We start from the raw sequence: 19,018 nt of genomic DNA on the forward strand, positions 1-19,018 counted from the left end.
ATATGCATATGTATATATAAACAAAGTAAATACAACAGAGTAACTTTCAGATTTCACTAGTAATTGCTATATTGCTTCTCTATCATAGGTGAAATCCTTGAAGTGATTGATCGAGCTCTTTGTTATAAATAAAATGTTTTTAGTTGTGCAATTAATATCAAAACTATCCAAGGGAATACATACAATGTGACATAGATCACTTTGACATCTAAGGCTTCATTCAAGCTATCAGTTCAGCCAATTTAGCTACATGCTCTACTCAATCAAAATGGCTCTAGGATTGAAGACATATCTACTGTAATAATATGTCAAAAGTTGCATAGATTTTCCTTTTTCTTCTCTACTAGTCCAGGATGTTAGGACAAAAAAAATGAAAATTTCCAGCAAAAAAGACCATGTTAAGAGCTGGTTCTCATATGAACATCTTGAAAACAATATAAAGAAAAAATACATGTAATTTCCCTGTGATTGAGGTCGTACCCGAATCAAATAAACATTAAAAATGCAGTATCTAGGAAGTGATCCTAGGTCGTCTCCCAATGAGCAATGGTCAACCAAATGTTCATAACAGATAGTAATAAAACAGTAACGAATAGGGGGAGGCTTGTTTGCTTTTGTAAATTAAACAACGAATAGATGTGAATTAGAAAATATCATAATTAAAACACATTGCTTCCCCTTGATTCACCAACAAGTCCCTTATCCTAGGTTACGAGAGTTTATCCTTTATCAGTTCAACCACTTATCCAACCCTAAATTAAATTACTAAGCGACATTTAACATAAAGCATTCATTATGTGATTAAGCAACACATACACCAATTAATCATAAACGATCATTAAGCATGAACATAAATTAAGTTCAGAGACAATTAATCAAGCACTAAGCATGCATGAATTAATAGCAACAGATACAGAGTAATTGGTGAAGAGGAAAAACTAATCATAATTTAATAGTAATAATAGAACCTCAAAGAGAACTGTGCTTGATCCTCAAGAGAAAACAACGCTGGAGACTTAGCCTTCCATTAATCAATAGAGAACGAAATTATAGATTAAAGCAAGAAGAAAATTTTATTGCTAAAATGAAAAGTGACTAAGACGAAAAAGAGAGTATCACTCTAAAACTAAAACGAAAAAGAGAGAGAAGAGAGGAGAGAGAGAAGAAAGACTAAACTAGAACCTTGGTGTTGTTATATATTTTTCAGCCCCAAAGCTTACAAATTTGTTTTAAATCCAAGCCCATAAATAAAATAAAATCTAGATAAGATAAGATCTAGATGAAATAATATCTAGATGAGATCAAATCTAAATAATATCTAGATAAGATAAAATTTGGTAGAATAAAATAGTCTGCTCTCTTCAAGTCCAAGCCCAATTCTGGATTCAAGCCCAATTGCTTATAATTATTCTAAAATTAAATTAAAAACACAAAATTAATCCAGTAAGCCCAAATGATGAAATTGCATAATTAATTTAACAATTAAGACTAATCAGTAATTAAAATGGTGCAAAAAGGGTTAAGAAATAGGAGAAAATAATGGCACATCAAAACCCCCCATACTTAGCCTTTTGCACTCCTAGGCAAAATGAAACAAAGAACAAAATCCGAGGATATCAAAGAGAGACAAACAAAAACATTTACATATTTCTCAATGAACATCAAGGAATGAAAGGAATGGGTAACATCTAACATGAAGAGATCCAAAGAGTCAAGACATTCGTGAAAATCATCCAAGAAACCCAATCATGGCAAAATAGTTAATCAACTCAAGAATGAAAAGTGATAAAGCCTCACAAGATATACACCCTATCTCTCAAGTGTCTAGGCTACTATTTACCCTCAAAACACCCATGAAAACCAACACCACATAAACTTGGCAAGATTCTAAAATTGACAATCAACCCATAAACACAAGCACATGAGGATCAAAAGGTCTTTTAAGGTTGTAATGGGGCCAAGGACAAGGTAGGGAAAAATATGGAATAAGTAGCTAAATCCCAAAGGAATAGAGGAGCAATGGGGAATAAGTGCATATTAAGAAAAAATAAGAAAACCTAAAGATAAAATTTAAACGTAAAGAGTAGAGCCAAGAGTCTCATCATTCTTTTTCCATTTAAGATCTTATTCACTCAACTTTATTGCTTTTCTTTTTCTTTTTTTGAATTGACTAAACTAATTTTTTTTGTTTTTTTTTTAACTGTAGCATTTGAGAAATAGCATATCGTTCAGCATGTCCAACATTTAACCAATATACAATGTACATCAAGTATGGCCCAAAAATACATCATGAAGCATAGCCAACAAAACATGTTATCCAATAAACCCCCCCCCCCCCCCCACACACACACACTTATTCCCAAAACAATTCCAAAGCTCCAAAATTCCTTAAGGGTAAGGTGATATCATAGTTTTTCACTTAAGGCTTGTAGTAAGCTTCAAAACAAGGAAAGGGAAACAAGGCTCAAAAGGGCTATCAAAGAAATTAATTCAAGGTAAATCCATTTGGCTAGAGGCTTATAAGAACAAAATTGCCTATATCATTTCCAAATATGCATGTGAATTAGGAAGCATCAAAAAGAATCAAGCCAAGGCTATTGTGCAAGCAATCAATGGGGCAAAACACACCAAATGATTATGATGATGGATGGCTCAAATTCTCACAAAGGTAAACTTATCACTTTCGAATTGAGCTTTCAAAACTATCATGACATGTAGAGGAAAATCAAGGATTTCAAATCACAAAATGTCAAGAGACTTTTATTTTCAAAACAATTACCTATTACTTGAACATATCCTATAATTCAAAGAAAAATAAGCAAAGTTGTACATGCAAACAGAATTGACCTAAAATATTAAAACTAGAAACCCAACAAAACTAACAAAATTAACAAATTTAAAACTACTAACAAAATTAACAAAACTAACAAAACTAGCAAAACCAAAAAACACTCCCCCCATACTTAAACAACACATTGTCCTCAATGTAGCACAAGTAAAAGATTAAAAGCAATTAAACCATCAAATAGAATCAGACAAATGTAATAAAAGTAAGAAAGGAGATAGGAAAAGAAAAACTCCCTAAGTCATGGTGGAGGAAGAGTAGGGTGGAGTAAGGAAGTCTCTTCCACCACTACGTCTACTAAAGAAGGGTTTGTGAGGAATGACTTAAGTCGGTGTCCATTGACCTTGAAGCTCTTGCTTGTGGAGTCGCTTTTGATCTCAACTGTACCATAAGGAAAGACATTAGTAACAACAAAAGGACCAATCCACTTAGACCTCAACTTACCACTCATGAGTCCAAGCCTAGAATTATACAATAACACTTTTTGCCCAACCCTGAAGTCCTTCTTAATTATCATGCTATCATGGAACTTCTTGGTCTTTTCTTTGTAGAACTTGACATTCTCATATGCTTCTAGGTGGATCTCATCTAACTCACTCAGTTGCAACTTTCTTTCCTCACCAGCTTGATCCATAAAGAAGTTGCAGGTCTTCACTGCACAGTATGCTTTGTGCTCAATCTCCATTGGAAGATGACATGCCTTTCCAAAGACAACCCGATAAGGAGACATTCCTATGGGTGCTTTGTAGGCAATCCTATGTGCTCAAAGAGCATCATCAAGCCTGGTACTCCAATCTTTTCTGCTTGCCTACACAATCTTCTCTAAAATTCTCTTGATCTCCCTGTTAGAAATTTCTGCATGTCCATTGGTTTGGGGGTGGTATGGTGTGGATACCCTGTGTAAAACCCCGTACTTTTTAAGCAAGGCATGCATTGATTTGTTGCAAAAATGGGTTCCTTGATCACTAACGATTACTTTAGGTACTCCAAACCTGCAAAATAGATTAGATCTGACAAAATCTACAACAACCTTAGCATCATTAGTTCTAGTGGGCTTGGCTTCCACCCATTTTGAAACATAATCAACTGCAAGGAGAATGTAAACATAACCAAAAGAGAAAGGAAAAGGGCCCATGAAATCTATGCCCCAAACATCAAACACGTCACAGAATAGCATAGGTTGCTGAGGCATTTGTTGTCGCCATGTAAGTGCACTTCTTGCTCTCTGACACTGCTCGCAAGTGCTACAAATCTTCCACGCATCTTTAAAGATGGTGGGCCAATAAAATCCATAGTCAAGCACTTTGCGAGTTGTCCTTTGAACACCCAGATGACCTCCCGGTGCGGAAGAATGACAGAACTGCAGGACTGAGTTAGTCTCATGATTTGGAATGCATCGTCTAATGACCTGATCACTGCACAATTTCCACAAGTAAGGGTCATCCCAAATAAAATGCTTAGCATCACTTTTAATTTTATCTTTTTGAGCCTTAGATGCTAAGGGAGGAAAAACAGAAGCAACTAAATAATTGACAATGTTAGCAAACCAGGGAGTAGAAAAAGAATTAGAAATACTATACAATACATATAAATGATCATCCGGGAAATCATCCTGAATGGGTGAGTCCTCATCAGACACACGTTCGATCCGACTCAAATGATCAACAACTAAATTTTGTGCTCTGCTCCTATCACGGATCTCCAAGTCAAACTCTTGGAGCCAGAGCATCCATCGGATCAATCTAGGCTTTGAATCAGCCTTCTTCAACAAGTACTTTAGAGCTGCATGGTCAGTATAAACAATAATGCAAGTACCAAGCAAATAAGAATGAAATTTTTCAAGAGCAAAAACTATGGCTAGTAGCTCTTTCTCAGTAGTAGTATAATTCGCTTGGGCAGCATCTAAAGTCCTAGAAGCATAATATATCACCTTATGCAATTTATCAATTTTCTAAGCAAGGACAGCCCCAATGCATAATTTGATGCATCACACATAAGCTTAAAAGGGGCTATCCAGTCGGGTTCGTGGATGATGGGGGTGGTAGTCAATGCTCTTTTGAGGCAATCAAAAGCCTCTTTGCATTTATCATTAAAGTCAAACTCCACCTCCTTTTGCAAAAAGTTGGAAAATGGAAGGGCTACTTTGCTAAAATCTCTTATAAAGCGCCTATAGAATCCTGCATGACCAAGAAAAGATCGCACCTCTCGCATGCAAGATGGGTAAGGCAATTGTGAAATAACATAAATTTTTGCAGGATCTACTTCAATGCCCTTATTGGAAATAATGTGGCCTAAAATTATACCTTGCTCAACCATAAAATGACATTTTTCAAAATTTAGAACAAGGTTAGTTTCAGTGCATCTATTCAAAACCTTTTCCAGACTATCCAAAAAAATATCAAAAGAGGATCCATATACAGTGAAATCATCCATAAACACCTCTATGCAATTTTCTAAAAAATCACTAAAAATACTGATCATGTACTGTTGGAAGGTACTAGGGGCATTGCACAGGCCGAAAGGCATCCTCCTATAGACAAAAGTGTCGAAGGGGTAGGTGAATGTGGTCTTTTCCTGATCCTCAAGACCAATAGAGATTTGCATATAACCAAAAAAACCATCAAGGAAACAGTAGTGAGATTTACCTGCCAGACATTCAAGCATCTGGTCAATGAATGGCAGGGGAAAATGGTCCTTTTTGGTAACCTGGTTCAGCCTCCTATAGTCGATGCAGACTCTCCAACTGTTCTGCACCCGAGTAGGAATCAGCTCTTCCTTCTCATTTTTTATCACGGCGAGGCCGGTTTTCTTTGGGACTACCTGGACGGGACTCACCCATTGGCTGTCGGAGATAGGATAAATGATTCCAGCTTGCAAAAGCTTGGTTACCTCCTTCTTCACTACATCAAGAATCATCGGGTTGAGTCTTCTTTTTGGATGTCTTACTGGTTTAGCCCCATCCTCTAAATTTATCCGATGCATACATGTGGATGGGCTAATACCAGGAATGTTCGCCAGGCTCCAACCTATAGCCTTCTTATGCTTCTTGAGAACTGATAACAGCTTCTCCTCTTGCTCATTAGTAAGGGAGGCAGATATAATTACTGGAAAACTTTTGCTATCATCCAAGTAAGCATATTTTAAATTTGATGGCAAAGGCTTCAATTCTGGTGTGGGCGGCTGGATAATAGTAGAAAGAGATGGTTTCTCATCCTGTACCTCATAAAGAAAGTCAGAGGTATGTGTACTTCCTGAAACATGGTTAGTTCTATCTGACTCTAGAAAATCAATCTCAAGAGGTAAAACATCACCAGACATATAATCAATATCAAATTCAGATTTACTCTCAGCATCAAATTCAGACATATGATCAAGTACAAATTCAGATTCAATGCATGAAGAGTGACAGGCATACATATTAGAATGAAGATCAGTCATGTATTCATCAACAATATGGTCAATTATTTCAGCATGAAATACAAAAGGATCTTCAGATGGGTGTTTCATAGCATCAAGAATATTAAAATGAACAGTTATATCACCAAACTCCATAGATAGTGTGCCTGCATATACATCTATCTTAGTTCTAGCAGTTTTCATAAAAGGTCTGCCTAGAATGATGGGAACTGATCCTTGAGAAAATCCCTCCTCCATTTTCAAAATATAAAAATCAACAGGGAAAATTAGTTCACCAACTCTAACTAAGACATCCTCTATGAAACCAGCAGGATAGGCAACACTTCTATTAGCTAAATGAATTACCACATCAGTTGACTGCAAAGGACCAAGAGATAGAGAATTAAAAATAGACAGAGGCATAACACTAACAGAAGCTCCTAAATCTAGCATGGCATTGTCAAACTTACTGTCCCCTATAATACAAGGTATCCTGAATGTACCTGGATCTTTACATTTTTCAAGGATTTGGGAAACAGATTTACCAATCAATGCGGAGACATTTCTACCCATACTAATTATTTCACTTCCTTTAAGCTTCCGCTTATTAGTGCACAAATCCTTCAAGAATTTAGCATATATTGGAATTTGCTTTATTGCATCCAGCAAAGGTATGTTTACCTCTACTTTTCTAAATGTTTACAAGATCTGCTTCTCTGCCTCTTCCATATATTGGAATTTGCTTTATTGCCTCTTACAAGAGGGATATGGTGCTTCTGTAAATCAGAATTAGCAGTGAAAGATTCACCTGCATAGAAATTGTTAGGTAACTTACTCTTTAAATTTTTTTCATCATCTTTTTTTGGAGTAGAGTGAAGTTGGGCAGGTTCATTTGCGGATGAGGAAGATGCTATTGGTTGAGGTCCTTGACACTGCTTTCCCGACCTCAATGTAATGACACTCACATTTTTGGAATTCTGGACAGATTGAGAAGGTAATCTGTCAGAATTATGGGACTACTATTGATTTAACTATGTAGTAAATTGTCCCATCTAATTAGTTAAGCTCTTAATGGAGGCACTGGTCTCTTGTTGAAACTGCATGTTTTGCCTCACAAGTTCTTCAAGGGAAGGTTGTGGAGGAGCCTCAACTGTTTACTGTTTCTAGGGCTATTGATGTTGTTGTTGTTGCTGCTGGATTGGTGGAGAAACGTATGGTCTGCTTGGGTCAGCAGCATTCTGAAAATAAGGTTGTTGTTGTTGTTGCTGTTGTTGTGAAGGATTCGACCATCTAAGGTTGGGATGATTCCTCCACCCGGGATTGTACCTGTTGTTGGAGAGGTCATAATTGTTCTGTTGTGGCTGATTTTGCTACTGAGGTTGAGGAGGTCTATTGTAGATGTTTGCAGCATAAGCTTTAGGCTGTTCAATTGCTTCAGATTGTTGCACAGAAGGGCAAAGGTCTGTGTGGTGGTCGGCAGAGGAGCATAAACCACAGAGTCTGGCGATAGGTGCAGATTTTTGATTCATGGCCAGTTGGGTTACCAGGTTAACCAAGGCATCTATTTTACCTTTAAGCTTCTTAGTCTCAGCTTATGAAGATGAAATCGTGGCTACTTCATGCACTCCTCTAATGACAATAGCATCATTTCTGGCACTAAATTGCTGGGAGTTTGAAGCCATATTCTCAATTAAATTTCTGGCTTCAGCAGGGGTCATGTCTCCAAGAGCTCCACCACTGGCAGCATCTATCATACTTCTCCCCAGGTTACTGAGTCCTTCATTAAAATATTGGAGAAGAAGCTGCTCAGAAATTTGGTGGGGAGGGCAACTGGCATATACTTTTTTAAATCTCTCCCAGTATTCAGATAGGCTCTCTCCACTAAGTGACATGCATTCATTATGTGATTAAGCAACACATACACCAATTAATCATAAACGATCATTAAGCATGAACGTAAATTAAGCGCAGAGACAATTAATCTAGCACTAAGCGTGCATGAATTAATAGCAACAAATACAGAGTTATTGGTGAAGAGGAAAAACTGATCAGAATTTAATAGTAATAATAGAACCTCAAAGAAAACTGTGCTTGATCCTCAAGAGAAAACAACGCTGGAGACTTAGCCTTCCATTAATCAATAGAGAACGAAATTATGGATTGAAGCAAGAATGAAATTTTATTGCTAAAACAAAAAGTGACTAAAACAAAAAAGAGCGTAGCACTCTAAAACTAAAACGAAAAAGAGAGAGGAGAGAGGAGAGAGAGAAGAAAGACTAAACTAGAACCTTGGTTCTGTTATAGATTGAAGCAAGAACGAAATTTTATTGCTAAAATGAAAAGTGACTAAAACGAAAAAGAGAGCAGCACTCTAAAACTAAAACGAAAAAGAGAGAGAAGAGAGGAGAGAGAGAGAAAAAAGACTAAACTAGAACCTTGGTGTTGTTATATATTTTTCAGCCCTAAAGCTTACAAATCTGTTTTAAATCCAAGCCCATAAATAAAATAAAATGTAGATAAGATAAGATCTAGATGAAATAATATCTAGATGAGATCAAATCTAAATAATATCTAGATAAGATAAAATTTGGTAGAATAAAATAGTCTGCTCTCTTCAAGCCCAAGCCCAATTGCTTATAATTCTCCTGAAATTAAATTAAAAACACAAAATTAATCCAGTAAGCCCAAATGATAAAAACTGCATAATTAATTTGACAATTAAGACTAATCAGTAATTAAAATGGGGCAAAAAGGGTTAAGAAATAGGAGAAATAAAATGGTGCAAAAAGGGTTAAGAAATAGGAGAAAATAATGGCACATCACCCTGCCTATAACTAAGGTGTTTATGTCATGCGTGCTTTCAAATGTGTAGATAGCTTCTATGTCACAGAATTCCTGCAAAATTGGAGAACAAAAGCATAAAACATCTCAGGAAACAAATAAATCATTTTAGTGTCTTTACATATCTGCCTGCTACCACTCTTAAAAACCATTTGCCAAGAATACAACAGTTTAGTTATGATATGACATTGATATATTTTTTAGTTATGATATGACATTTATATATTTTTTTCAAAAGTATAGGAAATTAGCTTTGAAAAACAAAGATAAGAAAAACAAAGATACCAGAAACCTGTAAATTTAAATTGCACTTCTGTTATTATTGTTCTAGTTTGTCTAAAATACATAGCCCTACTTTGTTTATAGGCAGCTACCCAATAGTTATGAAATCCTATTTGATGGTAGCTGGCTAACTAACTAATTAACATTCTTATCCTATTTGTATTTACATAACAATACCCCTTCCCTAAAATAGAACCCTTGTCTTAAACTTCAAACGAGATGGTAAGAGGAAAATCTTCAGTTCAATCCTCAAAAAGTTTTGAAGAACTCTTTCCAAAAATTACTCACAATAACAGGATCCTTATCACTAGTTATCTCTATTGGTGCTCCAAGCAGTCTATAGATTTGATACATGAAGTGCTCACTACTGAGCATGTGTTAATGGCTGCGAAAGGACCACAAAATGGGCATACTTTCTCATACAATCAATCAAATAGTATCCTTGCCTTGGTTTTGGCAGTAAAAAAAAATTGGGCTGTTTAGATCCTTCTTCTACAGTTAAAGTGTGTGTTTGTATTAATGTTTTGTCATCCATTGCAGACGTTCCTAGGAACCAAGTGTGGCTGCAAGAATTTGTATGATCTCCGTTGAATGGAGTTTTAATGAGTAATAAAACACAGTAAAAACTATCAGTTTTTTTGAAGAGTTCTTGGGGGCGAAAGGAACATTCTTGGCTATCCCAGTTGCTGACTTCTCTTTTGGCTAGGTCCCAAGACTTTAATATTTTAAACCTTTTTTTAATAGAAGGTTACTTGTCCATTTTTTTAACAAAAAGTGAAGCAAGTAGCAGAGTCCCATTAACGGCAAAAGAAACCTGAATTTCCCGATTCGAATGGAAAAAAATAAGAGAAAGCAATCAAAGATTAATTCCACTATATGAACTTTCAGAAAAGAAGTTGGAGGCACATTCAAATACTACCTTGCCTAATGTCTAGAAATCAAAAGAAAACCAAGACATAAGGTTCAATGCATGCTTAGTTTAGCTTAAATTTTAGGAAGTAATTGTGTTCATTTTTTTTAATTACAAACTATTTTTTTATCACAAAATAGTAATCCAAAAGTACACCTGATCTTGAAAATTGAAACTTGTAAAGTACTAGACAAGCTTAAATTACTAGAAGGCCAAAACTTGGATACATTTGCTTAGCCAAAAACACGTAATTAACTAATTGCATCTAATTTTTTCCCCTCCACAATCCCATAGCCAAATTTTATTAGAGTAACTAATTGGGGTGTACTTGTTAAGCATCTTTTAGTAAACACTGCATTTTATAATATGTACATCATATATAGGTGGGAATTTTATAATCCACTTAACAGAGACAAAATTCAACATGTTTCCTAACTAAACTACAAATGAAAAAGAGGCCAAGCTTACCTCAAACACAAACAGTGACAATGGCAGTGAGATCTAACAAAATGGCACGAAACTTGAAGCTTTCCTCGTACCTTAATCAGCAATACTGCAACTGAAGACGTATTATTATTATCATCAATAAAACATGAACACCCACAGAAACTTAGTATACACGAAGTTGACCTACGTACCTCACGGAGAAAGCTTTGAGCTTTGTGCACCCACGAGTGTTTCAGCACCTTAGTACCAAGAGTGTATGTAGGGTTTTCTTCGAGCCACACTTCCAAGAGCAGTGTAGGGGGTTCTGTGGGTTCAAGCGAGGGGTTTTCGGCAGTATTCAAAACAATGTGGGACAATGTGGGTGTCGAGGGAGCGGTTTCCGACAGATTTCAGGCGGGAAGAGAAAGAGAAGAGCGACTGCAAGGTTTTCGAGCGCGCGGGTTGTGAAATGTCAATGTTTTAACTTATAAACATAACAACATCAGTTTTTTAAGGATAACCAATGTTAACTGAATATAGTTAACATCGGTTTTGGAAAAACCGATGCTAACATCATATAGGTTACATCGGTTTTTTTAAAAAACCGATGTTAAGATCAACTCCTCAACATCAGTTTTGAGGAAACCGATGTTAACTATCAAGTTAACATTGGTTTTGCCAAAACTGATGTTAACCATCTAAAACCGATGTTAAGTAACTTCATTTAATTACAAAAATGCCACCGTGCTTTTGTTAACATCGGTTTTCGCAATAACCGATGTTAATGGAGCGATGTAGAAAGCCTTTTTTTAGTAGTGGGGGGTGAATTAAGATATCACAATCTTTTCTAAATTAAAATTCTATTTTGATTTTAACCCAAATCCCAAGATTTCTTTCAAAAATTGAACTCCTAAATAATTATGCAAATTAATCTTACTGAATAGACACAATAAGCAATAAGCAATAAACAATAAAAGAGTTTAAGGGAAGAAAGATTGCAAACTCAGATTTATACTGGTTCGGCCACACCCTTGCGCAAACTCAAATTTATACTGGTCGACTCCCCAAGCAACCCGCTTAAGAGTTCCACTATCTTGCAAAATCCTTTTACTAGTTCTACACCACACAAGGACAACCCTTCCTTTGTGTTTAGATTTCTTTACAACAAGAGACCCTCGGTCTCTTAATCCCTTTTGGGAAATAGAATGAAGAGAAGAATAAATCTCTCTTGAAAGAGATAGATTGAACAATTTTGCACTCAAATAATTCCTTATTGAATTGCAAGTGTATTGGCCAAGGAATTTTTTAAGAGAATAAGATGATTTTGCTTTTTGAGAAAATAAGACCTTTTTGTTCTGAAAAAATCTGAGCAAATTCGTGTTCAAAGTCACATATAAATAGACCTTTGATGGTCATGTAAAAACCATTTGAACAGTTGTGACCCTTGGAAATAATTTTCTGAAAATCTCCTCTGGTAATCGATTACAAGACTTGTGTAATCGATTACAGGCTTTAAAATTTGAATCAAAACGTTTAGTAACTGATGGTAATCGATTACCATCCATGTGTAATCGATTACACAATGTAAAATTTGAATTCAAATTTCTAATAGCTGTTATAAATCATTTTGGCCACTGGTAATCAATTACATCCTCTGGTAATCGATTACCAGAGAGTAAATCTCTTGAAAATGACATTTTAGCTTAAATTTCTTGGCCAAACCTTTTGCTGTTTCAATTTGGAATTCCCTTCCTAAATCATTAGAGACGTTCTTGATGTTGTATCTTGTAATCTTGGATTTTTGTCTTGAATTTAAACTTGAGAAGTGCATTTTCATAAGACATCAAAACATCATGATCATATGGCATCATCAAAACATCAAAGTCAAAGTCTTTGCTTCTAAAGTGTTTTGTTGGGAACCTTAAATGAGGTCATCCAAACACTCTTAGGATCCACCTAGTTTACATTTCTTGCACCTTAATTTCTTGCTTACTTTCATAGCTTATTTCCTTTACCTTCCATTGTCAAACTGCCTAGATAGCTTGCCTTTACCAATTAGTTTTTACCTTATCTTTCACACCTCTTTTAGTGTTTATTTTGGCTAGTTTCAACCATAGTTTCTTTTAACTTTTGTTTTCAAACCCCCAACAAGAAAGAACCACAAGAAGCAAAAGGGGAAGAATCTAGTGAAGAAATCTACCCCCAAGAAGAAGGACAACCTTTAATGGTTAAGGAGGAGTGTAAGGAGGTAAATGTCTCCTACAAGAGGTTAGCTAAGAAGGAAGGGCATTTTGAAATAAAGACAAATATTAAAGAAATTTCCTTTCTTAGACAACCTCCACATTTTCTCTTTTGTAAAAAGACACTTGTTAGAATTGCCACACACCTCTTGGGCTTGAGTTTATTCCTCAAGTAAAGGAGTTGTTGGATGAGGGTTTGGTTCGCAAGAGCTTAAATCCTTGTTCTTTGTTGGTGCCCAAAATAAGTATTATTAGGCACCAAATCCCTAAAATAGGTGGCATGATGAATGTTTTGAGTGGTGCAACCCTCTTTTGTAGAATCACTCGTGCACCCAACATCTTCATGATTTGTGTACATAGGGACTCATTGGGTAGGTTTGTTCTTATTTTTAGTTTCAATACAAACTTAGGTACTCATATGGAACATCTTATGTTTGTCATACTTTTTGGTAGGAATAATCAACATGAAAATACAGAAAAAGCTATGTTTTATTGCATTACTTAATTTTTTAAATAGTGATCAAGGGGTTCCCATGAACCCTAAGAGAATAAAGGTCATTCCTGAGTGGCCAACTCCACCAAGTATAAAGAAAATTTGGGGCTTCCATAACTTAGCAAACTTTTACAAAAGGTTTGTCCCATATTTTTTCTATACTTGTAGCACCACTCATTGAGTTAATGAGGAACCATGTTCCTTCATGGGAAGATGCCCAGGAAATGGGTTTTGAGACCTTACCTTACTTCAACATACCAAACACCACTAATATATATGTTTTTGTTCTTTTTACAGGTGTTGAGGAAAAAAGCCCAAAGTTTCAAGAACCTCAAGATTTGAGGTCAAATCCTTTCAAGGGGGAGGGAATGATGCAGTCCTAGCCTGCAAGGGCATTGGATAGAAGACTCTAAGTAGATTGGGCCAGAGATGTAAGAGAAGGCCCTCGGGTTCTCATGAGCCTTAGGGCAAATTTAGGGCCCATGGGCTAAGTATGAGCCCACTTATCTTTGTACATATTAGATTAAGGTTTCAATATTTTTGGGCCTTGTATTTAGGGCTTCATAATGTAGGTAGGGTACCCTAGAAATGTAGGATTTTTCAGCCCTTGTATTTTAGGGCACCTAGACTAGTTTCTGTGTTAGGGGTAGTTTTGTAATTTCACATGAATTACGTGAATATTTTATGTGTGTGTTGAAAAATAAATTTAATTGAATTGGGAGAATTCCAATCCAATTAGATTTTAGAGGTGGGGGGGGGGGGTGAGCATTTGCTTGCTACACCCCATTGCCACATCATATAGTCACACTTTGTTGTGCATGTCCTTCATGCTTTACATGCCTCATGACACCTAAGCACATTTAGTGGAGAATCTTGGACTTGATCTTGGATTATTGGGCTAAACGATAACAAAAATTCACTAATCATAATTAGTGAAATTTTGGCTCCACAAATTCAATTTCAAATCCAAGTGAAATTTGAATAGAAATTCAAATTTCCCTCCAATTTTGTGTGACACTTAGGCTATAAATAGAGGTCATGTGTGTGCATTTTTTTCAACTTTGATGATTTGAGAATTACACTTCAAAGTTTAGACCTCATTTGAGGCACAAAATTTCGTGCCTCTTCTCTCTCTCTCCCTCCACCCATCTTCTCCTACCTTCAAGATCTTATCCATGGCTTCCTTTGGTGGTGAGCTTCTTCTAGACTCATCTTCTCCTTGAAGTGATGTCTCCAATAATCCTTCTCCTTCTCCATTCTGCTGCTATCAAACTTTAAGAAGCAAAGGACTTCATTGATGAAGAAGATTCAAGGCCTATAAGCACCACATGGAGCTACATCACTTTGGGTCCTATGAAAGATTAAATCAAGGACTTTGAGTCCTATGAAAGATACAGCGAGGACTTTGAGTCCTGTGAAAGATAAAGCGAGGACTTTGAGTCCTATGAAAGATAAAGGCGAGGACTTTAAGTCATGTGAAAGATAAAAGTGAGGGCTTTAAGTCCTGTGAAAGATAAAAGCGAGGACTTTGAGTCCTGTGTAAGATAAAATGAGGACTTTGAGTCCTGTGAAAGATAAAGTGAGGACTTTGAGTCATGTGAAAGATAAAGTGAGGACTTTGAGTCCTATGAAAGATAAAGGGAGGACTTTGAGTCCTATGAAAGCATAAAAGCGAGGACTTTGAGAAATATAAGGCTTTAGGACCAATTGCATGCACCATTGAAGGATGGCAATGGAGACACTTTGGTATATGACCAAGTGAAACTTTCTTGATTTAAGATTATAAAGTGATGCCAAGGGTCTGTTGATCCCGCTGAAATGGGCTGATCATGAAAGAATTTATAACGAAGCTACCCTTGGATCCGAAAGGAATCCCAAAACAGTCTACTTGAGAGACTAACATCAGATGTACCCTACTATCGCAATTGTCTTTGAGCATTTTCCGCGAGCTCCTGGTGGAATGAGTTTTCTTCTCATATGTCCAAGTGTGAAACCTTGAGGATTCTTTTATTTTCTTACATATATTTTTTTTAACAATCACAAGCGGGTTTCATTCCAAAATCCCAACATAAAAACAAAATTGGTCATTCCTTGATCCACATGGGCTTTATTGGGCTTGTAACTTGGTCAGGGGTAAGAGGGCTATGAAAGAAAGGATCAGAGAGGCCTAAAGAGTGTTTGAGGGTTATATTGAGTAAGAACCTCAAGAGCGTTGCTTGTACCTTTTAGGTTGGGCTCTACTCCTTTTGTCTTATACATTAATGTTTCATTGCACTTTTGTGCCTTTCATGTAAAATCTACAAATCTTTGTCTCTCTTTTTTTCTTCACTCACCTTTGGCAGATTTTATTTTCTTTTTTTTCATTGTTGCCCAACTTCATGCATGTGTTGTTTGCATTGCTCTTCCCGCTGGTTTAGCGGTGGTTCCTACTCATGGTTTCTATTTTGCTTTTGTTGTTATTTTTTTTAATATGCTTTGGCTCGGAGGGGGTAGCAAGGGATAAATTAGTGTTTGGGATGTTGAAAAATGGCCATGTGTCATTTCAAATCTTGACTTAGATCCTTTTGTAGTTTGGATTTTGGGACAAAACCATAATAACATGCCCCTGATTTTTTTTTTTATACCAACCCTAATTTTTGCTTAGGCCGCCCTTTCAGGTTTTCAACTTACCGGGTAAGAACTTTTGATCTGCCCTTAGGTTCACTTGAGACTTATGCATGGTGCCTCTCATTGCCCGAGTGTAAAGCTCTGAGGTATCTATTGTTGTCTTTTGTCACGACCTTGTAGCAAGGAAAAATGAAAGAAATTGTGCAAATTCTTGAAAATGAATTTTCAAGGACAATAACATTTAAAGGATTTTCAATTGATAGATTAAGTCGAACGACTCCTGTTCTTGATAACTCCCTTTTCTCTCAAAAGACAACTTTTAGGAATCATAAAATGAGGTCACATGAATGTTTATACCTTTTTATTTGAAACACAGTCAATCAAACATTTTTTTAACTTTTTACTTTACTCGTCATTTACAGCACCCTCACCAAACGCATAGAACAAGCAATTTATGATTGAACAGACTTGGAATTCAAACTCAGGAGCGCAGGTTGCTTGGGCAACCAAACCATCGACTTACATTCACATTCCAGTGAAAGTTAAATAAGAAAAGATGTAATTTTGGAGAGAATGAGAGACAAGGACATCAAATTTATCCATATTATTAGCATTGTGACTGTTGTTTACAGTAATGGCATAAACCTGAAAATCCTAATGAGTCATTGGAGACATCTAACAACATTCTTCAAATTGCCTCATGCATAGTGTCGCTTGCCAATGTCAAAATTTATAAGCAATTATCCTCCTCAAATTTTAGCCAGCCCACATTAATCAGATTTTGAACCTTATGTTTCAAGGTCATACAATGCTCAATGGAATGTCCCGGGACTCCTCCATGATAAGCACATGCTGTGTTCAAGTTGTATCCTTAGAAAAATAGAGGTTGATGAACCTTGGCTGGGGTTATGGCTACCATTGCATTATTGAGTAGATATGGGAGTAAGTTAGCATACGACACCAAAATTGGGGTGAATTCTACAGGCTTCTTTGTTGGAAAATTCCTTCCCTGGTTGGTGTTTTGATTTGTGTTGAAGGTGGTGTTTGGTATTGGATGTGTGGCAGGTGGGCTTTGTGGCTGATTTAGGGGTCACCTTTGTGGATGATTGGGTGTTCTTGGCTGATAGGATGGTGGGTGATGAGAAGGGCTGATATTGGTTGAGTATTGATATTGTTGAGTTGGTAGAAATTTGGCCATATAGGAATGACAATCACTGCATGGGTTTCTCCCTCCTTCTCATTCTCTCCATTTGCCACAGACTTTCTATCCATTAAAGCAGGATAATCAAATTTGCCTCTTCTCAGGCCCACTTCGATCCTTTCACTGGTGAAAACTAAATCGGCAAAGCTTGAAGGTGTGTAACCCACCAACTTCTCATAGTAGAACACTGGTAATGTGCCTACTATCGTTGTTATCATCTCCCTCTCCATCATTGGAGGCGTTACTTGAGTTGCCAAGTCCCTCCACCTCTAGGCGTATTCCTTGAACGACTCGTGCTCCTTCTTGCACATGTTCTGTAGTTGCATTCTATCCGGAGCCATATCAGAATTGTACTGATACTGCCTAATGAAAACAACCATTAGGTCCTTCCAAGAATGGACTCAGGAAGGTTCTAGACTAGCATACCAGGTGACGGCTGCCCCAATAAGACTTTCCTGGAAGAAATACATCAACAATTTTTCATCTTTCGTGTATGCCCCCATCTTGCGACAGTACATCTTCAAGTGGTTCTTGCGACAAGTGGTCAGATGCAATCCTACCCCGCAAGGGCATTGGATAAAAGACTCCAAGTAGATTGGGCCAGAGATCCAAGGGAAGGCCCTAGGGTTCTCATGAGCCTTAGGATAGATTTCGAGCCCATGGGCTAAGTATGAGCCCACTTATCTTTGTAAATATAATAATAGGTTTTTCCTTCTTTTGGGCCTTGTATTTTGTCCATTCTAGTAGTATAGGGTTTTAGCCTTGTATTTCGAGGCATTTTGAGTAGTCTTTGTAGTAGGGACTTTTTTGTATTTTCATGTATTTTGTCATGGGGTGAGCTTAGCTATCATAGGGGGTGTGTAGCTAAGCTCTAGCTTCTCATCTCAAGGAGGTGAGCTTAGCTATTAGAAAGGTGTGTGTAGCTAAGCTCTAGCTTCTTTAGGAATCTTCTCAAGGAAGCTTCTCAAGGAGGTGAGCTTAGTTATGAGAGGCGTGTGTGTAGCTAAGCTCTAGCTTCCCAAGGAAATTTTCTCAAAGAAGCTTCTCAAGGAAGTTTTCTCAAGAAAGCTTCTCAAGGAAGCTACCTAGTCTATAAATAGAAGCATGTGTAACACTTGTTGTAACTTTGATGAATGAAAGTCTTATGAGACACACTTCAAAATTCCACTTCTCTCCCTCTTTTATTCCTTCAATTTCGTGCTCCCCCATTCTCTCTTTCTTTTCCTCCATTAAAGCATCCTCTTCAAGCTTCTTATCGAAGGCACATTCTTGGTGGTGAAGCTCCTTCTTCCATGGCTTATTCCCTTGTGGATGGTGCCTCCCCTTTCCTCTTCTCCTTTTCCTTCCGCTGCATCTCCATGGTGGAAAATCACCATTGAAGCTCAAAGATCTAGCCTCCATAGAAGCTTCACAAGCAAGCTTCCATCATGGTCCCTTTGTACTTGTAGAAGTCCGGCACCTTGAACATCGGAAGGATGACGACGTCAGGCACTTGGTACAACTCTGCCATGTCAGCAAAAGCATGATCTTTGCCTCCTTCATTGGCCCTCATCCTTTCCTCTATATGATTGAATTTTTCCCTTTCTACCATGGCAAGAGGGACTCTTCCCACTGCAAAAGGAAAGGGTTGTAGTTGTGGGTGGTACTGAGGGCCCCCAAAGTGTTTGGCAGGGGTACACCACCAACTGCTTGCCCCTTCGTGGCATATTCAAGGTAAGGTTCGAAGTCAGCTAGATTGTGGTCTTGGGGTGCCTCATGTACCTGACCAAAGTGGGGT

Source organism: Glycine soja, chromosome 6, assembly GCF_004193775.1.
Source record: "Glycine soja cultivar W05 chromosome 6, ASM419377v2, whole genome shotgun sequence".
NCBI classification, from domain to species: domain Eukaryota; kingdom Viridiplantae; phylum Streptophyta; class Magnoliopsida; order Fabales; family Fabaceae; genus Glycine; species Glycine soja.